The 25641-nt window shown below is 46.5% G+C and overlaps 1 long non-coding RNA gene across 1 annotated transcript; it reads left to right on the top strand.

Moving 5' to 3' along the window:
* Positions 1-8503: 8503 nt before the first annotated feature.
* On the top strand, positions 8504-12261 carry LOC119169135 (uncharacterized). Its single transcript, XR_012893623.1, has 2 exons — positions 8504-8713; positions 8840-12261. It is a non-coding gene; the product is annotated as an uncharacterized LOC119169135 (long non-coding RNA).
* Positions 12262-25641: the final 13380 nt, after the last annotated feature.

Consider the following 25641-nt stretch of genomic DNA (forward strand, 5'->3'; position numbering starts at 1 on the left):
TTGGTCAGTAACGAGCTGTCGAGGAGCGCCATGATGCAAAATGATGTCATGCAGTAGAAAGTCGGCGACATCGGTAGCGCAGCTGGTTGGAAGAGCGCGGGTGATCGCGTAACGCGTCGCGTAGTCGGTCGCCACGGCAACCCATTTGTTCCCGGATGCAGAAGTGGGAAACGGCCTGAGAAGGTCGAGCCCTACGTGGTCGAAGGGTTCAGCAGGGATCTCAATAGGGTGAAGAAGGCCAGCTGGAAGCGATGTTGGGCGTTTTCGACGTTGACAAAAGCCGCAGCTGGTGACATACTTTTGCACAGAGCGATATAGGCGTGGCCAGAAAAAACGGCGCCGGACGCGATCATAAGTGCGGGCCACTCCCAGGTGACTAGCGGCAGGTTCATCGTGAAGCTGTCGGAGAACGTCTACACGCAAATGGGAAGGCACGACGAGAAGGCGGTCAGGACCATTAGGGCGCATGTTGTGGCGGTAGAGAACACCTTCATGAAGGAAATACAAGTTCATAGAAGTGGGCGGAGTAGTGGAACTCAAGCTTTCTATGTGGAAAGTAAATCCGGGTTGCATCGTTGCTCAAACGCGATATCAAGAAAGTATGATATTGATAAGACACAAGCCTCAGTAGCTCTCTCTGTGGCGTCTGGCGGATCCACTGGATACCGTGACAGGCAGTCGGCGTCTTGATGGAGGTGACGAGATTTACACACGACCGGGAAGGTGTATTCTTGGAGGTGTAGAGACCAATGACCGAGACGTCCCGTGGGATCCTTGAGCGAGGAAAGCCAGCAGAGTGCAAGATGGTCAGTTACAACAGTAAAACTGCGGCCGAATAGGTACGGGAGAAATTTACGACAGCCCAAACAAGAGCAAGACACTCTCTTTCGGTGATGGAATAGTTCTTCTCGGCAGGGGATAAAAACCGGCTGGCGTAGGCGATGACGAAGTCACGTCCATGCTGACACTGAGCTAAAACAGCACCAATTCCATGGCCACTCACATCAGTACGAACTTCTCTCGGGGCAGTCTGATCGAAGTGGGCTAATATTGGCGTAGTCGTGAGGGCTGCAACGGTTACGTCATCCACCAAAAGGTCCAAAATATTGCGGCATGTAGGAATTGTCAATAGAGGATTTGCAGAACGGGTCATTAATGCAGCGTCACCTCCGAGAGCTGCATGCTCTAGTTTCCCGAGGTTGAGAGCCCAGGTAGTGCAGGGGACCTGGATCGAGAAATCATCGGCGAGAGAGATCGGCGGCCTTGGGGTGATGGTGACCGGCTGAACTTTCGGCCCTGAACGTTAGTTGGAGCAGGCTGTGGATCGTACGGAATAGAAAACCGGCGAGAGTTGCCTTCAAATCAACGCCATGTCCCAGTGTTCCAAGACGAATTGGATTTCCAATGATGGCGACAGTATCGCGCATTGTGGCCGGCACGAGAGCAGTGAAAGCAGATTGGTTCATCCGACGTTCTCCATTCAGCAGGGTTCCGGTAGCGGGAAGCGTAGCGTGAAGGGTACACCGGAATCTGGTTAACAGAAGCTGAGCTCTCGGTAGTGCGAACAGCGCAAACAGGTGCGATGCCGAGATTCGCTATTTCTCGGCGAACGACGGCTTGGATGAGGGAGACGGTAGATGCGTTGTCTTGAGGACCATTGGAAGTGATGGCTGCAGGAGCCATTGCTTGGAGTTCACGGCGAACGATTCGAGTGACATTTTCGGACGATATCTGATCTTACTTAACGAAAGAATTGAATTTGCTTCCCCTTGGTATGCGCCGGCGCACTGCAGCCCTCTCACTTTTCCACAAGTTTTATCACACTTCGCTTCATCAGCCACCCTATATCCTCCCCGCAGCCCGAGCATCTCATCGTACATGGCACACTTTGCAAGTGGGCCACCCTCGCATGCGCACTGTTACCCTTTCCGCCTCATTCTTTTGCCATGCCGCTACAGATTGGAACAACCTTCCCCACCAGATCGCCGCCATCACTTGCCCGTGTTCGTTTGCGGAGAGTATCACTGCGCACTTTTCGCAATAAAAAGCGAACTTATAGTTTGTAATATTTACTGTACTAGTACTGGCGTATTATTTATTGTACTTGTGCTGGTGTATGGAACACCTTAGCCCATGTATGTTTTTGTATTTTGCTTGTGTTCAGTTACATGGTATGCAAATTATGTACTTTAGCGCATGTATTTTTTATTTCGTGTTTAGTTATGCATTAAGCAAATTATGTACTAATGTTTTCCCACTCCTTATGTAATACCCCTTTTAAGGGGTCTTTAAGGTAATAAAATGAAGTGAAATGAAGATGAAAAGGTTCAAATTGAAAAAAAACGTCAGCAAAGTTCATTGCTTCACAGATGCTTAATGTGGATACTTGATTACACCAGTTGATACTTCGATAGTTGAAGTTGCCGAGAAGAACGACACTGGCATTACTGTGTGCTGCATGTAAAAAGCTGGCTTAGTATATTATTAAGTTTCTCTGGAAAGTGTGGGCTGTTTCGTGGTGGTCTGTAACATACACCAAGTAAGAAGACAGTTTTTTGTCAAGCGCGATATAAAAGCCGTAATATTTTTAGGTCAGTCACGAAATTAATAACGCAGAATGACGGCTTCTGACAAGCAGCAATGAGAACGCCTTCACCTCGGGAGCCTTCGCGGTCTTTCCAGAACATATTGAAATTCAGCATGTCAGCGAGAATTTCAACGTCGTTGACATCATTAGACAGCCATGCATCTGTGAAGGAAGGAAAATAGGAGGTCTCTGTGAGTATACCAGGTGGTTACTAGCAGTAGACGATACAAGATTTGATATGACCTCTTTTTTTGGTAAAAAGCTACGTATGTTTGTGAAAGTGGTGAAAAAGGACAGGTCAATTAAAGGTGTGGTTTTTGCGTGACAGGACGTTTTCTGTTTATGAGTTAATTGCTAGAGATTAGATTATTTTAGTGTGTGGGAAGGTGCGTGCAAAATGTAACGATGCGGTCTGATGAATAGCATTCTGTACCACAGAGAACAGGGAGCTACTTCAGAATTAGCAAACGCCAGACGGTGTTTTCGTACACTACGGACTGCAGTAGAAAAATCTTCAATCACGCTGTATTCTGTGCCCTTGATTTTAGGGCCACAAGAAAAAATTGCGGAATTATTCTTGTGAAAGGTAAACTTAACTATTGTAGGACGACGTCTGTTTTCTCTGAATTTACCTAGACGGTGTACACGGTCAATTTTCTTAGGATCTACATTATCGTCTAAGCGATTGCGACAGATGTCAATAATTAGTTGCTCCAACTGGGGAAAGCTTTTTTGTATTTGTTTCAGGAATACCATAAAATTTAGTTTATTTCGGCGCGAGTGATTTCCCGCTTCATCCTGGCGGGCTTCAATATTGCCTGCTATGCCAGCTGTTTGCGTGCAGTCAGCCCTCAAGCTATCAATGTTCGTCCTGATTGACACAAAGTTTTGGTAATGGCTTTCCAAGTCATTAGGTGTTAGCTTACAGTATTAAGCGTTTGATCAGTGGTTAAAAGCTTGTATTTGAGATCCTTAACTTCCAAGATTAGTTGAGACTGTCCGGTGGTTAGTTTTCGCAATTCAGGCAATACGCATGGCAGATGTTTAAGGACCAGGGTTAGATCCGATATCTCCAGCAAGTACCACTAAACATCGGACTGCATCAGCTATTTTAACAGAAACCGCAAGACAACGTCAGTGTTGCTGCGCAAGCGATGGGCCCAGATCGCGAGAATGAGCATTCAGCTACACTTTTAGAACTGAATTAAAATATATTTTACGCGTTTGTTGTGTCCGACCCTTTGTGTGGAGAGACCTTGCATACAAAAAAACCCACAAGAGGCTTCGGATAGCCCCAAAATTTTGTGGCACCACTCATTTAACCAAAATCACCTTCGATCCAACCTCGTTGGCTAAGCTTGGACCATGAACGGCTAGGTCAGCCATGCATGTTGGGCCAGCAGTGGCGTAGCCAAAAGGGGGGGGGGGTGCATACTTCCCCGAATATTTCGCGCACCCCCACCCCCCTCCGTGATTTACCAACCTTTTTTTTTGTCGCTTCGCGCTGGCAGGGTTTAAAAATTAAGCGCTGCTACTATCACAATATCATTCGTGGGCGCTCTTACAGTGATAATGTCTGCATACAAAAAAGATTTTGTCGCGGCGTTTGTCAAGGCTTTGGCACTACGTGAGATTTTGGGCAGAAATCTCGGCTGTGAGCGTTTTAACTTGACTCGGCGACAGGATTTATACTGAAGCGGTGGTCATACTTATACCTGCCGAAACAGGTCTCAGCGGAGTTGAGCAATACGGTAATTTTCCCGAGGAACAGGTTAATTTTAATGGTAAAAGCCAGACAGAGTTCCAAGGGCTGATAGGTCAGGTTCATGTATATATTACAGTGTGACTCCTCTTCGAACGTGGGCTAACATATACTCAAGCCAAAGACCAACATTGCTGCACACACACACACACACACACACACACACACACACACACACACACACACACACACACACGCACACACACACGCACGCACACACACACACACACACAAACACACACACACACACGCACACACGCATGCACACACACATGCATGCACACACACGCGCGCACGCGCGCACGCACACATGCACGCACACACGCACGCACACTTGCACACACGCGCGCTCAACAGAATATTCTGCTCATCCACCAAACTTCACTAATACGTGGGTGTAAAATGTATTGATACATATTTTTACTACGCCCGAATGACCGAAGAAATGGTCTAAAGGTGTAAAGTGCTCTAGTGACAAATATGCAACACACAGGCAAACGTGTAGGCCATCACAACCTCATAAAGGCCCACTAAGATACTCATCATGTAACTTAAGGTAATTATCGAAACGATTGTGGTCATAAACCTAAAGCAGCATAATGAGAAATGCAGTGTGGGCAGCTGTAGTGAGCACAAGTATTATTGTTAAGCAGTGCGCCGAACAGCGCTAAAATAAGGAACATAAAGCTGAAGAATTATAAGACAAAAATATATTTATTAGTTCGCTTCTTTTGTTCGGACCTTTAAGTTGACATAACTAAATGGGCACACTGAGCGATTTCTGCAACGATAGCGACATAATGCACATCCAGAATTGAACAGAATGCAGAAACATATGTGGAAATAATATCATGTAAAATTAAAAACAATAGACATACAAATCATTATTTTTATAAGAAATAAAATTAACTCTGTGCAAGCAATGCTTTACACAGCAAACAGACGCAAGACATTACGGAATACTGTTGATTGTATTTTTCAATTGACACGAGATCATCTTGCTCATTACGTGTCGTATTATATGCCCAATGGGTTACCTAAAGTTTGCGAGAATCGCCACATCCAAATTTGGGTTGTCGTTTTGCCATTCAAACCTTTCGTATCCGCTAACAACCTGCGCAAATGAAAGGAGCCACTGAAAGGCAACTAGTAGGCAACGGGAGAGAACGGAATCACTCTGACATGGTGTGAACGTGATTTTCAGCAATTTATCTCCAGCAGTTGAACTTGTCCTCTTACAGCTGGACGAAAAGTAGCGCATAGTGATTTTTCCCAAACCATCTTTTTTACTACCCGCCACGGTGGTCAAGTGGTTATGGTGCTCCATAGCTGACCCTCAAGGCGCAGAATTGAATCTCAGACGTATTTTCAATGTACGCGAAAATGCTCGATGCTCGTTCACATGGATTTTGGTGCAAGTGTAAAGAACCAAAGTAATAAAATTTCCGTAGTGCTTCACTACGGCATCTCTCCTAATCGTATTGTAGTTGTCATGATCGTCTCTCATAATCACCTTGTCGCCCACAGAGTATCACAGTGTCTATGATGGAAATCAGTTTTTTTCTGTTTGATTGATTTTGTGCTTGCGCTGATGACTCCATATTTTCAACGATTGACTCGCCTTTGATTGCTTCTATGAAACTCTTCGCGTATGGAGCAGTCGTCTTGTTATAGTAACACTCGTTTCGGCTTCTGAAATTTTTGAGGGCGTTCTTAAAACGTGTGAGCTGAAAGAGCACCAAGACACCAAATACTTTGCAAGTTCCCATCCCTGAACTTTCTTTTCCAGAAAGCACACATGTCTTGCATAGCTTTGTCCTGATATTTGGAGTACACCAGCCAGGCAAACATTTCTAGCCAGAGAGGTTGAAACTTCAGTTAGCGCTTTCTAAACGAGGGAAGAGCCCCGCAGCGGTGGTCTAGTGGCTAAGGTACTCGGCTGCTGACCCGCAGGTCATGGTATCAAATCCTGGCTGCGGGGGCTGCGTTTTCGATGCAGGCGAAAATGCTGTAGGCCCGTGTGCTGAGATTTGGGCGCTCATCAAAGAACCTCAGGTGGTCGATATTTCCAAAGCCCTCCCCTATGGCGTCTCTCATAATCATATTGCCGCGAACGCATGCATTGGGTTTGATTATTTCTGTTTTGTTTTTTCGGCCTGGCTGCGCCGGCCTGTGCTATCGCCGTTTTCACAGCGTTTCGAACAAACGCTACCACAGCGTTTCGAACAAACGCTATCGAACAACGCTTCAGGCGTTGTTCGATAGAAACAACGCTTGAAGCGTTGTTTGTTAGAAACGCTGTTCGAACGAACAGCGTTTCTAACAAACGCTATCACGGCGTTCTCGATACAACTCGACTATTCGAGAAACCCTCGCGCCGAGGGATATAAATTCCCGCACAGCCGATGCCGCGTCATTCGATCGCCGACGCTCACTAGCGTGCACGTCGTTTTGCCGGCCGCTGCTTCGCCGCCTGTGTATTCTTTCAGTTGTTAGGGGAGCACAGGTTCACTCCAATAAACTTGTTTCCCTTATAGACAACTGCGTCGTCCTTTGCTGCGTGACAATATGGTGGTTTTGGGACGTTAAACCCCACATATAAATCCATATATAAACTAATCATTCAATCAATCAATAATTATATCGTTTTATAATAGATATATTTCATTATATTTAATATTCAAATTACCTGAGGGAAGGTTGTAGTTATTACCAAACGTCGTCTAATCTCGTCGTCCTGCAACTCCTTACGTCTTGGCCCGTTAAACACGTTAAGACCAATGCCGTTGTCAGTAATCGTGGCTTCCGTGCATGCATGTGCTGCGATCGATTTTCAGTTGTTTCAACGAGCCAAATTCAGGCATTGCAGAACTACATCTAGGAAATGTTTCTTCGGCTACTGTGGCTTTTTCGCAGATGTTGATGTGTACTGAGAGCAGCGTCGCCTTTCGAAAAAGTGTTATCAAGTGCTGTATACCGTACGGCATTTTGGCGCGGCCATCTAGTCTCATAGAAGGGCACTAGACACAGAACACGAACTGGCCAGCAATACGCGTTTACAGCGTATATTAAGGGGGTGACTTCTCATTGTAGGAAGCAACGCGCTCAGTGAAGTTTGGGCAGTGACACTGAATGCGAGAAACGAGTACTTTAGCGACGATACATGTCGGCTGGTAAATCTCCTCCTTAAAGGGGCCCTGCGACGCTGTTTCAGCACGTGTTTTTCAGACCCAACGAAATGAACGCCAGTGAGCACGGTCACCGCGTCACATCTAAATGTATTGACGAATTGACTGTGGCATGTAGTGATGCTCTCACATGACACACATCTCATGATGATCATGTTTGCACCATGCAGTCACATACCTTCGTCATCCATTGGCGTCACGTAATACCAAATTTGACATATGTGAAGCTAGCGAAACGGCCGCGAGCGTATCATGAGTGTTTGGCGTAGTCGTGTTGGCGTAGTTGTGTTGTTTCACCTTTTTTATTCTAATCACGCGAGTCTTTCGCGCGTGATTCCTACCCCCTTCATGGGCCGAGTTCCGTGATTTAGCTTCTGAACAGCGACGCTGTGGGCGTTAATAACACTGAAAGGTCTCTGAGCGGATACAGAGGTAAGGCTATCGTCTCCGAACTTGTGGTACAGTGTTTAAAATGCGCCGAAACGAGATACCTGCAGGTGTTTCGTGAGCCTGTTTGTGACGGTGCTATGTTAGAGGAGGTGTCGCAGCCAGCCTCGCGATATCGTCGCTCTCGCAGGCTCTTCGGCTGTCGTCAGCTAGTAGGTGTTCTCTGCTGTTGTAGTGAATTAGATCTGGATGAATATTAATGTGCAGCTATCATTTCGATGAAAAAATATTTTATGTGCTTGATTGTGGTGGTTGTTAGACCCCGTTTGGCCGAAGACAGTGGCCTTCAGCGGCACTCATGCGATGAATGTGGCGAAAGACAAAAGTGGCAGCTTTTACACTGCTCTTATGCAAAGTAGGCACTCGATTTTCTTGTTCATCGAGTAAATAAAAACGCAAGTTATAACAAAGTTGTTTGTTGTGTTCTTGCTACTTTGGGTAATTCAGCATTCTTTTATTTCGGATAATTTCGCTAGTACCGTAACAGTCAAATTAACAGGCTTTTAGTGCAAAGTTTGGCAGTAGCGGTGACCGGCGATAGACGCCCGTTCTGACGTGTTCATCTGCATTTTTCACAGGACTCGGCGGCCGACGGAATCTGGCATCGCAAACATTGGGATTGCGTCATGATCTGAGACGCCCCTGCCCCCACCTGTTATCGGCAGTTTGGCAGTAGCGGTGACCGGCGATAGACGCCCGTTCTGACGTGTTCATCTGCATTTTTCACAGGTTCGTCCCTGTCCTGCCGCTGATACCGGTGGTCCTATTCTCTGGATAGCTGGTTCTGCCGCACTGACGAGCGTGGTACCTTGCAACGCCGGCAACTGCTACATTATTCTTCTTTTGGATGTCCAGGACTCGGCGGCCGACGGAATCTGGCATCGCAAACATTGGGATTGCGTCATGATCTGAGACGCCCCTGCCCCCACCTGTTATCGGCAGTTTGGCAGTAGCGGTGACCGGCGATAGACGCCCGTTCTGACGTGTTCATCTGCATTTTTCACAGGTTTGTCTTCACACATTCACACAGTGTTTTCCTTTTCCTATTTTTCTGCTGGTTGCTGCTACTGCCAAACTTGTCGTCGTAGTCATGCTTTTCGAGGTGTATGAGAGATGAGTGTTTCTGGGGAGGACATATGCCTTGCTTGCATGCTTACCCTAGAAACTACTGATGCTAAAGTGAAATGCAAAAAGTGTGGTAATTCTTATCACATCGAACAGTGCTCTGGACTGACTGAGCCGCTTGATAAGACGAGAAGTGGCACCAATTCTCGCAAAAACTATGTGTGTTCCACGTGTAAAACTGGTGCGCCATGCGTCGGTGCAGGTGCCGCTGCTGCGGCTCGTCAGGATTTTAACTTTGCTGTTGCTTTTGCGGAGTTAAGTCAAAAACTTGATTTTCTAATGCCACTAAATGAAAAGATGAACAGCATTGAACAGGCAGTGCAAACAATGTCTGATCATTTCGATACCATTCTGAAGCGATTGGACAGCCAAGATAAACAAATTGAGCAGCTCCGTAAGAGAACTGAACAGTTGGAACGAGCAAGGCCTGACGAGGAACTACACCAGATAAACTCTGACTTGAATGACCTGGAAATGCGTAGCAGGAGCCGAAACTTGGAAATTCATGGGAAACTTTTCAACGAGCACGAGAATCTACTCCAAAAGATAAACGAGATAGCCAGGATGATCCAAGTTCCTGAGGTCAGCGATCACGACCTTGAAGCTTATCATCGCCTTCCGGCGAAGGCAAATAAGACCCCCGCCATTATCATACGTTTTCAAAGCCAAAAGCTGAGGGATATGTGGCTGCAGAAAAGGCGATTACTAAAGGAAAAGGATGCAAACATATACTTTTCGGAAAACCTAACGCGCAGGGCAAGAACACTATTGTGGACTGTGAAGCAATGGGCTCGCGATAATGGCTTCCGTTACGTGTGGTATGCAAACGGGAAAATCTTCATCCGCAGGAAAGATGGCGAACCGTCCCATGTTGTCAGGGACGCGAGTCAGCTGGCTAATTTTACTGTGGTTAGGCACGTCAGCACATAATATGTGAACATCACGTCAAAATGGCTAACAATAGATTCGTGTTGCCTTGCAACATTCGCAGCGTCATGCCTACCGATTGGTTGGGCTCATCAGTGAAATGTTTTCATTTGAATGTACGATCACTGAACAATAAGGCTGATGAACTGCAAATTTTGTTAGACAGTTTTAACCTGTCTTTTGATTTCGTCATGGTATCTGAGTCATGGCTGAGCAGTAGCTTTTGTTTGCCATCATTTTCCACATTTGCCGTCAATCGTAATGTGGGTCGTGGTGGAGGTGTTTGCATTTTCGTTAATAAGAAAATCGAATGTGAATTGATCTCGGAACTTTGTTGCATGTCATCTGCTGTTGAGGTTGTTTCTGTATTGGCAAATAATACCGTTTATTCAGTGTTCTACCGACCACCCAGTGGAGATGTTGACGTATTTTTTGAGTACATTGAATCATATATTTCTTTTATTTCTGCGCATCACTATGATGTCATTATGGGCGGTGATTTTAATATAGACATGATGTCTAATTCTGCCCATGCAATTGATTTTGATGTGCTGTTAAGAAGTTTTGGCTTCAGTATTGTTACTAAGCTTCCTACTCGTATAACTACTACCTCAGAAACACTGATTGACCTGTTTATTACTAATATTAACAATTCTGTTATACATTCAGGGGTAATCTGTTGCGATTTAAGTGACCACATGGGCATTTATTTGTTTTTTCAGAAAAAGCAGCCTAGATCTAAACACACATGTACCCCAATGGTTCAGTACGTCACACCTAATGCTCTTGAAAATTTTCACAGTGAAATGTCACTTATGTCATGGAGTGATGTGTTCAATGAAACTAATGCAGAGGCAGCTTATGAAAAGTTTCTTAGTAAATTCTGCGGTGTTTATAATAGGCACTTTCCGCTAAAAAAGAAACGTACTATGAAAAAGATAAGAAAACCTTGGATATGTAATGAACTTCATACACGCATTAAACAGAAGAATAAACTCTATAACACATACATTGCCTCCAAAAGCACACAGCTGTTTCAAGAGTTTAAAAGCTACAGAAACAAGTTGACCAGTGACATCCGAAATGCCAAAAAGCGATATTATGAAAAACAATTCGAAAATTCATTTCGGCATCCTGATAAACTATGGAAACAAATCCGTTCTCTGGACGCTAATTTCATTGAGGATACGCATTTCGACAAGATCACTCATAAAGGAGAAGATTACACAGGGGAAAAATTAGCTGAGGCATTTAGTTTGTACTTCGCAAGGGATCATTCTACACCACATAACTCACAAGACACCCCTACTGCCAGATGTTCATCTACTCTTTTTCTTGAACCAGTAGGTGAGAGTGAAGTAACGCAAACGTTTCTTGAGCTTTCAAACAGTACGTCATGTGATTTAAACAACATACAAATTCGTCCAGTAAAATATGTCATTGAATTAATCTGTGTGCCGCTTACACATATCTTTAATTTGTGCCTGCAAACCGCTACATTTCCTTCGGCTATGCAAATAGCAAAAGTAATTGTGCTTTACAAAAAGGGAGACAAAAATGACTTTAGCAATTATAGGCCAATTAGTATCCTTCCTGTTTTTTCTAAATGTCTGGAAAAAATCATACTGAAACGCATGGACAAGTTTTTACAATCTAACAATATTATCAATGATTCTCAGTATGGATTTAGAAAAAACCGTTCTACGGAAATTGCTTTGATTCATCAAAAAGAATATATTCTTGATAAATTAGAAAAAAATAAGTTCGTGTTAGGCATTTTTGTAGATTTTACCAAAGCATTTGACTGCATAGTACACAGTATCTTATTTAGAAAATTGGATTTATGTGGTATTAGAGGGCACGCTTTAGATTTAATAAAATCTTATTTATCTCATCGGAAGCAGTACGTTCAAATCAGCAATTTTCAGTCCAAAACGCGTGATATTACAGCCGGTGTGCCACAGGGCAGTATACTTGGGCCTCTTCTCTTTAACATTTATATTAATGATATTGCGAACATTGATGATCAATCCAGGTTTATTATTTATGCGGATGACACTACAATCCTTTTGTCAGCTGATACACACAATGAGCTATCTTCCCGTGGTAACAATGTATTAGGTAAGCTAGAAGTTTGGACAAAGGAAAATGCACTGTCAGTTAATGTAAATAAAACTAAAGCTATAATTTTTAATTCTATTAATAAAAAATCTGATACTTTAGTACATTTGCTGTATAAATCCCAGCCAGTTGAAATTGTCAGGTCAATAAAATCACTAGGAGTTTATTTCACACTACATTTGCAATGGAATGATCATGTCCACAACATTTTATTAAAAGCATCGAGAGTGGTTGGTATACTTTGGCGACATAAATCTGTTTTACCTTTAAAGGCAAAGCTTGCTATATACCACGCTTTATTCCTTTCACACTTGAACTACTGCACGTTAGTGTGGGCGACAACGACTAAAACTAATTTAAGAAAAATTTCATCACTCCATAATAAAATCCTCCGTCTAATTTACAACCTTCCTCACAGACATACAACAGATCACTTGTTTAGTGAACATGAAATCATCAATGTTTACCACCTATACATTTACAGGCTTTTACGCCGCTATAAGATCGAACAAAAAAAACGTTCATTTACTATTACAGATATCGCTTCCATGATACGTTATCAATCAAAGTACCCTCACCGTCATCAACCACCTTGGATGCTTCCTCGTATAAGAACTAACTATGGACAACAAAAAATTACTTATCAGCTACCGTTACAATTAAACAGGTTATATTCATCAGGTGTTAACATAGCAGATATCACCCTTTCTCAACTTCGCCAATATCTTATTAACACTCCTGACAATTAAGACCTTATCTTCAAAGTTCGTAGATAACAATTAGGGAAAACAATAAACAAAAACACAAAGGATGAAAATGCAGTCACCGCTGCATGTAAATAATATGTTTAATGTATTCGTGCTTTACATATTGCGACTTTTGATTTATATTACTATATATGTTTATTGCACTGTGTCTGTGTGGGTTTTTTTTTTTTCTTTTTTAGTTTGAAGGCTTTATCAATTCTAATTTTGTTAATGTTGTGTATTCTTGTCAGCTGTGGTGTTCTGTTGCCGCCACCGCCACTGCCTTATGTACATTGGGGGGTGAGAACTTAGTCAAGCGGATAATCGCTTTTATTCTCACCCCCTCCATCAACTGTGTATTGGTGGAAATAAAAACCATTATTATTATTATTATAATGTTTATCGTGACTAGCACTGAGAAAGGTGTGGAGGAGAGTTTTTTAAAAAAAGTAAGAAAACCTAATATCACTTTCTGCTTGTTAGGGGAAGTAGGGGTTGGACTGTTTCTGTCAGGTAGTGGATACAGTTGCACAAACTAAGTCTCAAACTGCTGTGACTTTCAGGGCACAATCCTATATTGACAAACAGTTGAGTGGATCTGAATGATTTCAAATTTTTAGCTCTGAACTTCATTTGTGTAATTTTCTGGCAGGAACAATTTATGTACTAGCATGTCACCTCTCTCTGCAAGTGTTGTGTTTTGTCGCTATTACAGAAAACACGTTAGAAAAAATTTGTTGAGGTTACCTTGCCAGACTCGGTCAAAAGAATGAAAACAGACGTGCTTTCAGATAAGCTGGTTACAAATCACATTTGGCTAGGTGCCAAAGGGAAATTGCACTTCAGAAGACAGCATGCCGCCAAATCGTGCTTGGTACAATTCTTTCTGAACTTTTTTATTTCTTCAAGCAAATCTCTATAACACCCATTGCATTGTTGCTGGCGTATTTGCACAGCATATTTAGCTGCTCAACTCCTGAATGTTGAGATCTGATTACGGTGGCTTATGTGAGCTGCAATCAGGCATGAAAACAAGAGTGCTTTTCAACTCAGTGGATTTGACATTTCACTTGCAGAGAAAGCCAATAACGTTAGTAAGTCAGACAAGTTGGTTGTTGCGACAGATGCTTGTTGCTCATGTGCTGTTCTTGCAGTGTTTTTATGATCGAGAGAAAGTACAGAGGAAAGTTTCAAGTAAAGTAGGATGCATGAGACACAATATTCAATATATATATATATATATATATATATATATATATATATATATATATATATATACAAAATATTGTTACGTGAAGGAGACTGACTCAGAGGGGTAGTCACCGATGTATTTACAGACGGTTAGGCGAGCAGCGCCAGCCACACAGATTAGCTCGTGCCAGTCTATCTGCTTCGTCTTCTTCAGCTCCATGCACTGGCACGTAGCATGACCCCCGGCGGCGGAGGCACCGTCCCGGTGCTTTAAAGGTCGTTATCTGACGCATTATTGTAGGGCTTGATCCGCGAGACGTGTACGATATCACTGGGCCGCATAGTAGATGATGATGGGCAGATGGGGCTGATCTCGTAGGTGACAGGTGTCACTTGACGCAATATACGATAGGGTCCCGTGTAATGAGACAGAAGTTTTTCGGATAGGCCCAGCCGACGATGAGGGGACCAGAGTAAAACGAGGGTACCGGGAGCGAAATGTACGTCTCTATGTTCCGCATCGTACCGACGGCATTGGTTAGTTTGCGACGCCATCAGCCGAGCGCGAGCGAGCTGACGGGCATGATCGGCTCGCGCAATCGCGTCGCGGGCATACTCGCTGGTGGACGAGGTGTGAGCTGAGATGACTGTGTCCAGTGGTTAAGTCGGCTCTCTTCCGTACAATAAGTAGAACGGCGAAAAGCCCGCTGAGTCGTGACGGGATGAATTATACGCGAAAGTTGCGTAGGGTAAGGCAAGGTCCCAGTCTCAGTGGTCGGGCGACACGTACATAGCGAGCATATTTGTTAAAGTGCGGTTAAATCGTTCCGTAAGGCCGTTTGTTTGAGGGTGGTAAGCGGTTGTCAGTGTGTGTTGCGTCGAACAAGAACGCAGAATGTCGGCGATGACTTGGGATAAAAATGTACGGCCACGGTCTGTGAGAAGCTGTCTCGGCGCACCGTGAATCAATATAACGTCCCGTAACAAGAAGTCAGCGACGTCGGTTGCACAGCTGGTCGGTAGAGCTCGCGTAATAGCGTAGCGTGTAGCGTAGTCTGTGATAACGGCTATCCATTTGTTTCCCAATGTTGATGTGGGAAAAGGACCAAGCAGGTCTAACCCAACACGGTAAAATGGTTCCGCGGGTATGTCAATTGGTTGAAGATGGCCAGCGGGTAGCAGCGATGGTGTCTTACGACGTTGGCATAGGTCACATGTGGCGACGTATCGGCGTACCGAACGAGCAAGGCCTGGCCAGAAAAAACGGCGCCGGACGCGCTCGTACGTGCGGGATACGCCAAGGTGTCCAGCCGTGGGAGCGTCGTGAAGTTCGGTGAGAACACAGCGGCGCAAATGCTTAGGCACAACAATGAGAAGGTCGGGCCCGTCTAGTCGGAAATTGCGACGGTATAGCACACCCTTTTGAATGACAAAGTAGCGGACGGAAGCATCATTTGTGGAGGATTCGATACGGCTGATGATGTCAAGCAGCTCTGGATCACGCTTCTGTTCTTCCCCAATATTAAGGATGTCGGACACTGACAAGATAGAGTTCTCCGTGGGCTCGTCAGTGTCCTCAGGATCGTCGACAGGGTACCGGGAGAGGCAATCGGCATCACGGTGTAGGTGGCCAGATTTGTAGACCACCGAATAGGAAAACTCTTGCAGGCGCAAAGCCCAGCGACCAAGGCGGCCTGATGGATCTTTCAGAGAGTTCAGCCAGCAGAGTGCGTGGTGGTCGGTAACTACCGAAAATGGGCGTCCGTATAGATAAGGTCGAAATTTCGCTACCGCCCATACAAGAGCCAAGAACTCACGCTCTGTTATCGAGTAGTTACGTTCAGGGGCGGATAGGAGGCGGCTGGCATATGCCATAACGCAATCATGGCCATGTTGTTTCTGAGCCAGCACTGCACCAATGCCATGCCCACTTGCATCTGTACGGATTTCCGTAGGGGCAGCAGGGTTGAAGTGTGCCAGAATCGGAGGGGTAGTGAGAAGAGCGACGAGAGTCGAGAACGCAGAAGCCTCTTCGGAGCCCCATGAAAACGGGACTTCTTTCTTGAGGAGCTGCGTAAGCGGCCTCGCTATGTGCGCAAAATTTTTCACGAAGCGTCGGAAGTAGGAGCATAGTCCGATAAAGCTGCGTACATCCTTCGCAGATCGTGGTACAGGAAAGTTTTTGACGGCGCTGATTTTTGCCGGGTCTGGTTGTACACCGTTGGCGTCTACTAAATGGCCAAGCACTGTGATTTGATGGCGTCCAAAGTGACATTTGGACGAGTTGAGCTGCAGGCGAGCGCGACGGAAGATTCCCAGGATGGCTGAGAGGCGCTCTATATGAGTTTCAAACGTTGGTGAAAAGACGATGACGTCGTCCAAGTAGCACAAACATGTGGACCATTTGAATCCTCTGAGCAGGGAGTCCGTCATTCGTTCGAAGGTGGCTGGAGCGTTACAAAGGCCGAAGGGCATGACCTTGAACTGATATAGGCCATCGGGGGTGATGAATGCCGTCTTTTCACGGTCCATTTCATCTACCTCTATCTGCCAGTAGCCGGAACGAAGGTCTATGGAGGAAAAATAGTGGGACCCATAGAGGCAATCAAGCGCATCATCTATTCGTGGCAGAGGGTAGACGTCTTTTTGGTAATTTTGTTTAGGTGTCGATAATCCTCACAGAAACGCCATGCACCGTCTTTCTTGCGGACTAGCACTACAGGAGAAGCCCAAGGACTGCAAGATGGCTCAATGATGTCTTTGGCGAGCATTTTGTCGACCTCACTTTGGATGATGTGACGCTCGGCCGCCGACACCCGATATGGGCGCCTATGAATAGGATGCTCATTACCAGTGTTTATGCGGTGGCTCATACCGGTAGCTTTCCCCAACGGACGGCCGCTGATGTCAAATACGTCGATGTAGGACAGCAGAACCCGGTGGAGCTCATCAGTCTGCTGCGGTGTTAAGTTGGAAGCGATCATCGAAGTAATAGCGCTGTCGGAGCAAGTGGCAGACTGATGTTGAGCGTGGGGTTCAGAAGGGGCGGCCATCGCGAAAACATCTACCGCATTGTCTTCTAAGGTGCAGAGCAACGCTAAAGACATCCCTTGCGGCAAAACTTGAGGTGTCAAGCTAAGGTTGACAACTGGGAGGCACGTAGAAATTCCTGCGACGGACAGAATGGTGTGCGGTAATGTAATGCCACGGCTTATGAGAACATCGGTGATAGGGGTCAGAACATAGTCACCGTCGGGAACTGGTGGTATTGAGACGAGCTCTATGTAGGTCAGTGTCTGTGGAGGGAGGCGCGCGTGTCCCGTTGTGCAGAGGCGACTCGGCCGTTGTGTAAGAGGTTCTGTTGCGGGCAAGTGTAGACGGAGCGTACTGGTCGAACAGTCTATGAGGGCAGAATGCGCGGATAGGAAGTCGAGGCCTAAGATTACGTCGTGGGGGCATTTATCAAGGACGGTGAAGAGAACAACTGTGTGTCGATCCGCAATGCTCACACGAGCGGAGCACATTCCAACGATCGATGCTATGCCACCATCCGCAACACGGACGAACTGGGTGGTCGCAGGTGTGAGAACCTTCTTGAGCTTGCGGCGAAAATAACTCGTCATCACGGAAAGTTGGGCGCCGGTGTCGACAAGAGCAGTGACATGTAGGCCGTCTACTTGTACGTCTATGAGGTTCCGTTTTGTCGGTATCGTCAAAAGAGGATTTTCGGTCAGTCCGAGCGATGCAGCGCCACCTCCGGGGGCTGCAACGCTTAGTTTTCCGTCGGAGAACCTCGTGGGAAGGCGGGGGGAAGATGGTCGGCGGGGCTGTGGAGAACGAGACTGGCGACGTTGGGGGGATAGAGAGCGGGAGTAGCGGCGTTCAGAAGCAGGTTCCTGGGCAAAATGGTCGCGGTTGGTCTCATGGCGATAGGCAGGACGTGCATATAAGGGACGAGAGGACGGTTGTGCAGGAGGACCCCAGCGACTTCTGCAATGGCGAGAAATGTGCCCGATTCTGTGACACGAGAAGCATATCGGCTTGTCATCGTGTGTTCGCCATGCGGACGGATTACGGAACGTTGAGGGAGAGCCGGTCGGGAAGGGACGTGCAGGCGTGTATCGGGGCTGGTAGTCGGTGCGGGTAGGCGGTGAGATAGAGTGAATTCCCAAGCTGGCGATTTCCTGCCGGACGACTGCTTGAATGAGAGGCAACGTAATTGGCGGAGAGGGGTCATGGGACGTTGTTCCCACCTTAGCTGGAGCAGCCGCTTCAAGCTCCCGCCTGACGATTCGCGTCAAGTTGTCACAGTTGTCTGGTGGATGATATGTGTCGAGACATGAGGACGTCGCAGTGGTGTTCGGGAGGGGCTGGAACTGATGGGAGATGCGTCTGCTTTTAGCTTGTTGGAACCGGCGGCATTCTTGAATGATGGCATCAACAGACGACACATTGTTGAAAACCAACAAGTTGAACGCATCGTCGGCGATACCCTTTAGGATATGGGCAACTTTTTCAGGTTCAGACATATTTTCGTCAGCTTGGCGGCATAGTGAAAGGACAACCTGAATATAACCGATGTAGGGCTCCGTGGAAGATTGTGCGCGAGTCGACAACTCATTTTTCGCAGCTTCACGACGACCAGAGATGTTGCCAAAAAGCTCACGGATCTTTGCCTTGAAGCTGTCCCAGCTTGTTATGTCATGCTCGTGGTTATCAAACCAAACACGAGGTGTTCCGTCGAGATAAAAGATGACGTTTGCCAGCATAAGAGTGGGATCCCACCTGTAAGTGGCGCTGACGCGTTCGTAGAGGCGTAGCCACTGGTCGACGTCGGAACCCTCGCTGCCCGAGAACACGCCGGGGTCTTTGAGCGCGGGAAGCGTCACGAATGTTGTTGCGGGCGCTGGTTTGACAGGTCGGGCAGAAGGGGGAGCGACCGGAGAGGATGTAGCCGAGTCTTGGGTGGTCATGTTGTAAGCCGCGAGTGAGCGTCTGCTTCGGAGTTCCGTGGCGAGGACGGGGATCGCACAACTCCACCAAATATGTTACGTGAAGGAGACTGACTCAGAGGGGTAGTCACCGATGTATTTACAGACGGTTAGGCGAGCAGCGCCAGCCACACAGATTAGCTCGTGCCAGTCTATCTGCTTCGTCTTCTTCAGCTCCATGCACTGGCACGTAGCAATATATATATATATATATATATATATATATATATATATGGGCACAAAAATAGGTCCCAATTATGCGAACATCTTCATGGGCATTCTAGAAAATAACTTTCTCGCCACTCGTGGTTAATCCTGACAAAGGCCGTGCCACGGCCGAAACGTAGAGTAAACAATTATCAAATTTCGTAAGTGTGCTCCTTCATTCTTAATTATATATATATATATATATATATATATATATATATATATATATATATATATATATATCTATATATATAGAAATTGAAGGGAAGGCACGGCACGTCCGGGTATTTTCTATATTGAATGAACTTGCAGATAGCACATTTGAAAAGGAAATTGTATTTACTAACGTTTCGGCCGTGCCACGGCCGAAACGTTAGTAAATACAATTTATTTTTCAAATGTGCTATCTGCAAGTTCATAGAATATATATATATATATATATATATATATATATAAGCATGGTGGTTGGGTGACTGCAGCATTGCAAGTAGTCAAGAAGAGCCTCCGTGATTCTTGATGAAAGCCAGACTCTAGGCCGAAACGTCGAGATAAACAACGTTGTGACCCCTCACGGAAGATCTACTTGACTATATTTATATATATATATTGCCGCGCGCTTGATCTGCCAGCGCAAAAGAGGCAGACGAAGTGGCAGTTCCCCTCGTGCCATTGTTCTGTTTTTGGCTGCGCTGAGCCGACCGCTCTTCGGACTTTTGTGAGGACGCCTTAAAAACGTCTCCTGTCTCTTTAACGTGACATTTTAATGGTGGAGGTGCTGGGTAACCTCACCTATGCAACAGACTCCTTCTAGCAGCCGGAACGTGACCCAAAACCCAGAGCTTACGCCGGTACACCGTTTCAGTCGGAGGATTCGAGGACTGTCCCCCGAGTTTGTGCCTCACAGTACAAGTACGTCGACTGGTATGGAGAATACTGTTGCTGTCACCGCTTCCCCTACCGCTGGAGCCGCCGCTGCTCCAACCGCTGCACCCGCAGCTGCACCCACTCATTACACGCTACAAAAACCACGTGTTCCGAGTCCCTTTCGTGGTGGCCTCTATGAAGATGTGGAAGATTGGCTGGCTGAGTACGAGTACGTAGCGGATTTCAACGGGTGGGACGAAGTAGCGAAGCTCAAGAATGTGTACTTTAGTCTTCTGGATGGTGCTCGCACATGGTTCCAGAACCGCAAGGGCCTCCTAACGTCGTGGCATGAGTTCTGTCACAGGCTCCGCGAAACGTACTCGAGTCTCGATCGTCGAGAGCGCGCTGAAAGGGCCCTCCAGTCCCGCATGCAGATGCCTAATGAAGGTGTGGCTACATACGTGGAGGATATGGTTCATCTGTTCACTCGCGCCGATCCAACCATGCCGGAAGACAAGAAGCTGCGACACTTGATGCGAGGTGTGAAAGAGCAGCTCTTCGCTGGACTCATTCGTAGTCCGCCTAGAACGGTCGCGGAGTTCCTCACTGAAGCCGTCGCCATGGAAAAGGCGCTGCAGCAGCGGAACCAGTACGATCGGCAAGTGAATGCTACCTATACCACCGGGCTAGGCTCGTTCCCGACCGACGTGGGAGCGCTTCGCGAGCTGATACGTTCGGTTGTTCGCGACGAGCTACAACAGCTGCAACAGCTGAACCAGGCGCAGCAGCAGCCTTCCACGAATTGCATCGCCACCATCATACGTGACGAAGTTCAGCATGCGCTCGGCACACCTCGCCGCGAGACACCAACGCAGGTTGCTGCACCACTTCAGGCGTTCGCAACTTCAAGTGAACCTCTAGGGGTGACCTACGCAGACGTATTGAGACGCACCGTTCCGTCGTCCACGACACCATCCCCAGTGAGTGGTTTCCAGCGCACCACTTATACCGACACGTTCGAACACAACGCACCTGCACCAGTCCCACTACCAGCCGCAACCCCGTACGCCACACTGCAGTCCGCACAGGTGGTCCCTTATTTTGCAGACACTCGACCCGTCATGCGTAAATCCGACATATGGCGCATGCCCGACCGACGACCGCTTTGCTACCACTGCGGTGAAGCGGGTCACCTCTACCGAGACTGCCAGTACCGCCGACTTGGGCTGCAGGGTTTTCCTGCCAATTCACCCCGCCCCCGGTTTGGACAGAGACCACCAGAAATTGAAGATTTTATCGCTCGGCAGAACGTCCCACTCAGGCGTCAGTCGCGCTCACCGTCACCGCGGTCGTCCTCTTATTCAGGCAACGGAAATCGAAGGCCGCAAGGACGGTCTCCGAGCCCTCGCCTGGAAAACTAACGCCAGCGACCTTTCGAGGCGAGGCCGCTGATTCTCGACGTGATGAAGACCTCGCCCTCCAATCGACGCGACATCGGACCAACGGAAATTCGACTACGCCGGCGCCTGTATCCCAGCTGAGCGACTTTTCAATGGACATACCTGTGCTGCTCGACGGTCGCAATTTAACTGCCTTAATAGACACTGGTGCTGACTACTCGATTATTAGCGGACAATTGGCACGTACCTTGAAGAAAGTGATAATGCCTTGGACAGGATCGCATGTACGTACAGCTGGCGGACATGTTGTAACGCCGGTTGGTTTGTGCACGTCCAGGCTACAAATACGAGGCTGCACGTTTTTGGTCAGCTCCATCGTGCTACGTGACTGCTCCCGCGAATTAATTCTCGGCCTCGATTTTCTTCGGGAATATGGCGCCGTAATCGACCTACGGCGACGCTGCATTTCCTTTTCGACAGTCAACGCTACGTCAAGGGACTCCAACCGCCGTACAACCGCCCTCCGTGTTTCCGACGACAGTGTCACAATACCACCTCGTGCAAGTATCCTAATTCAGGTGACTTCCGAAGGAACCAGTGACGGTGAAACAGTGGCAGAGTGCAACGTCTCCCTGCTGCTGGCGCTTGGAATTTCTGTGGCACGAGGCATCATTGACATTCGGAACGGTACAGCCGAGGTCATGATTACAAATTTCACCAATGAGCATCGTCACCTTTTCCGGGGCACTGCGGTCGCCTACGCTGAAGCCTTGGAGGACGTCATTGAGTGTTTTGCCTGTGAAGACAGTAGCCGCAATGGACAAACCGTAATAGATGTTGACATGAACAGTGCACTGCCAGAAGAGAACCAGAGGGCCTTGCGAGAGCTATTGTTTGAATTCAGGGCGTGCTTTGCTCAGTCGTCTAAAGTGAGTCAGACGCCAATTACACAGCACAGGATAATCACTTACGACGACGCAAGACCTATTCACCAACAGCCATACCGCGTCTCGCCGACAGAACGCGCAGCTATCAAGCAGCAAGTGAAAGAAATGATCGACGACGGCGTTATCCAGCCTTCGAACAGTCCCTGGTCCTCACCGGTCGTTCTGGTTAAGAAGAAGGACGGTACGCTTCGCTTCTGTGTAGATTACAGAAAGCTCAACAACGTCACAATATATATATATATATATATATATATATATATATATATATATATATATATATATATATATATATATATATATATATATATATATATATATATATATATATATATATATATATATATATATATATATTAACCAGTTATATTTAATCAGTGTACCTTGCAAGATCATGGAACACGTCATATACTCTCACATCATGAATCATCTAGACTCGTGCCGGTTCTTTCACCCTTCACAGCACCCTTCGAAGCATGGTTTTCGCAGTGGTCTGTCATGCGAAACCCAACTAGCCATCTTTTTTCACGATTTACACACTAACCTTGACCTCAACGTTCAGATTGACGTCATCTTTTTAGATCATGCCAAAGCATTTGACAAAATAGCCCATAAAAGATTAATACTAAAACTTGGTCAGTTAAACATAGATCCTAATATTCTCGAATGAATGAAGGCTTTTCTAACAAAGCGCTCTCAAACTGTTCCTATAAATAGCACGACATCTTGCCCGCTCTAAGTGTAATCTCAGGCGTGCTTCAAGGCTCCGTACTTGGACCCCTTCTGTTCTTAATTTATATTAATGATTTGCCTTCAATAGTTTCAGGTAACATCAGAATTTTCGCAGACGACTGTTTCATTTATTAAACTATAAATAACCCTCTCGACCAACATGCTTTACAGACTGATCTTAATGACGTCATGGACTGGCGCCACCAATGACTAATGACTATAAATCCTAGTAAATCTAAATCTGTAACTTTCTCTCGACGTTCTGCTCCCCTTTCTTTTCCGTATTCAATTTCTGAAGTTCGCCTCGGGGCCGTTAACTCGTTTAAATATTTAGGGGTTACTGATGCAATGGTCACCCCTAAATAGCAGCAGCGATGGCGTAGTGGTTAGAGCATCTTCCTCGCATGCAAAAGGTCCGTGGTTCAAATCCCGGGGCCGCGCAGTTCCCAACCGGATAAAAAGAAAAATCCGCGTGGTGATGGAACTGCATTACGAGGCCTGCGGTGCGGCCTCACCGGTAACCACCGCCGGGAACGCACTCCCTCACCAGAGAAGGATTGGCCCCCCTTGTGCAGTATCTGGCCACTACTTGCCACATGCATACGTCAAATAACTCACGGTTCTCAGTCCCCAGCAGCTGCAAAGCAACTGACCACGGCGGCGGTCAGATCTGCAACGCAGCAGAGGGTGCTAAGAATCTCTAGATCCGGACCGGCCGCCATTGAAACCTGAACTTGACAACGTTTAACGCTAGAACCTTATCTAGTGAGGGTAGTCTAGCTGTACTATTCGAGGAGCTAGAGGTTGTTAAATGGGAAATAATAGAGCTCAGTGAGGTTAGAAGGACAGATGAGGCCTAAACGATGCTACAGAATGGGCCCGTCCTTTGCTATCGGGGCTTGGCTGACAGAAGAGAACTGGGAGTGGGGCTCCTAATTTACAGAAACATAGCTGGCAACATAGAGGAATACTATAGCATTATTGAAAGGGTGGTAGGCATCGTAATTAAACTGAATAAGAGATACAAAAATGAAGATAGTACAGGCCTACGCGCCTACATGCAGCCACGATGACGCTTCAGTTGAAAGCTTCTATGAAGACGTGGAATCGGCAATGAGTAAGGTAAAAACACAGTATACAATACTGATGGGAGACTTTATTGCAAATGTTGGGAAGGAGCAGGCTGGAGACCAGGCAGTAGGAGATTATGGCATCGGTACTAGAAACGCCAGAGGAGAGCTACTAGTGGAATTCGCAGAACGCAATAATTTACGGATTTTGAATACCTTCTACCTCAATGCTCAGAATATAACCAACCACTATACATAGCCTTCATAGATTACGAGAAGGCGTTTGATTCAGTAGAAATACGAGCCGTCATGCAGACACTGCAGAATCAGGGTGTCGATGAAGTATATATAAACATCCTGGAAGAAATCTACAGGGGATCAACTGCTACCATATTGCTTCATAAAGAAAGCAACAGAATACCAATAAAGAAGGGTGTAAGGCAGGGGGACACAATCTCCCCAATGCTATTTACCGCGTGCTTACAGGAGGTTTTCAGAAGCCTAGAATGGGAAAGGTTAGGGATAAGAGTTAATGGAGAGTACCTTAGTAACCTGCGCTTCGCCGATGACATTGCATTGCTGAGTAACTCAGGGGACGAATCGCAACTCATGATTACGGAGTTAGACAAGGACAGCAGAAAGGTGGGTCTTAAAATTAATCTGCAGAAAACGAAAGTAATGTACAACAACCTCGGAAAAGAGCAGCGCTCCGAGATACATAATAGTGGACTTCAAGTTGTAAAATACTATGTCTACTTAGGGCAGGTAATAACCGCGGAGCCGAACCACGAGATGGATGTAACTAGAAGAATAAGAATGGGGTGGAGCACATTTGGCAAGCACTCTCAAACTATGACAGGTAGATTGCCACTATCCCTCGAGAGGAAGGTATATAACAGCTGTATCTTGCCGGTACTTAACTAGGGAGCAGAAACGTGGAGACTTACGAAGAGGGTTCAGCTTAAATTGAGGACGACGCAGCGAGCGATGGAAAGAAAATGGTAGGTGTAACCTTGAGAGGCAAGAAGAGAGCAGAGTGGATTAGGGAACAAACGGGGGTTAAGGATATCATAGCTGAAATCAAGAAGAATAAATGGACATGGGCCGGGCACGTAGCGCTTAGACAGGATAACCACTGGTCGTTAAGGGTAACTAACCGGATTCCCAGAGAAGGCAAGCGGGTTAGGGGGAGACAGAAGGTTAGGTAGGCAGATGAGATTAAGAAATTTGCGGGTATAAATTGGCAGCAGCAAGCACAGGACCGGGTTAACTGGCGGAACATGGGAGAGGCCTTTGTCCTGCAGTGGACGTAGTCAGGCTTATGATGATGATGATGATG

The sequence above is a fragment of the Rhipicephalus microplus genome, chromosome 2 (genome assembly GCF_043290135.1).
Source record: "Rhipicephalus microplus isolate Deutch F79 chromosome 2, USDA_Rmic, whole genome shotgun sequence".
Taxonomy (NCBI): Eukaryota; Metazoa; Arthropoda; class Arachnida; order Ixodida; family Ixodidae; genus Rhipicephalus; species Rhipicephalus microplus.